Source organism: Gekko japonicus, unplaced genomic scaffold (genome assembly GCF_001447785.1).
Source record: "Gekko japonicus isolate JY-2015 unplaced genomic scaffold, Gekko_japonicus_V1.1 scaffold2910, whole genome shotgun sequence".
In the NCBI taxonomy this organism is placed as follows: domain Eukaryota; kingdom Metazoa; phylum Chordata; class Lepidosauria; order Squamata; family Gekkonidae; genus Gekko; species Gekko japonicus.
The window spans coordinates 75,385-75,993 of NW_015172634.1; the positions used below are offsets into that span (position 1 = coordinate 75,385).

Consider the following 609-nt stretch of genomic DNA (forward strand, 5'->3'; position numbering starts at 1 on the left):
TTGTGAGTCACTTTGTGTGCAGTGACTCACAAAAGCTCATACCCTGCCACAAATGTTGTTAGGTTGTCACCCATTGTGCCAAATGTTTTATGGAGTGTTGTCGAAGGCTTCCACGGCCAAAGTTCATTCGCTGTTGTACATTTCCTGGGTTGTCTGGCCGTGGTCTTGGCATTGTAGGACCTGACGTTTCGCCAGCAGCTATGACCGGCATCCTCAGAGGTATCACACAGAAACACAGAGAATGTTTGACACAGAGCGTACTCTGTCTTTCTGTGTGACACCGCTGAGGACGCCAGTCACAGCTACTGGCGAAACGTCAGGTCCTACAATGCCAAGACCACGGCCAGACAGCCCGGAAAATCTACAACAGCTTAAGTCTTATGGAGTGTTTGGGTCTTTTGATTTTTATTTATTCATTCATTCACTTCGCCATCAAGTCGCAGCCAACGTATGGCGAGCCCGTAGGGTTCAGAGGCCGCTTGCCATCGCCTGCCTCTGCGTAGTGACCCTGGTGGTCTCCAGGGGTCATTTCGTAGAAAAAGAGGTGTAGGAGCTCATTGGCGTAACTCATTTGCATAACTTGTTTGCATATGCAACCACCCCTGACAT

At 49.4% G+C, this 609-nt stretch overlaps 1 protein-coding gene across 2 annotated transcripts in view; it reads left to right on the plus strand.

Moving 5' to 3' along the window:
* Positions 1–609, plus strand: part of DRD2 (dopamine receptor D2) — a 22,078-nt gene that overhangs the window by 4,368 nt on the left and 17,101 nt on the right. The gene's annotated exons all lie outside the window — the stretch shown is intronic.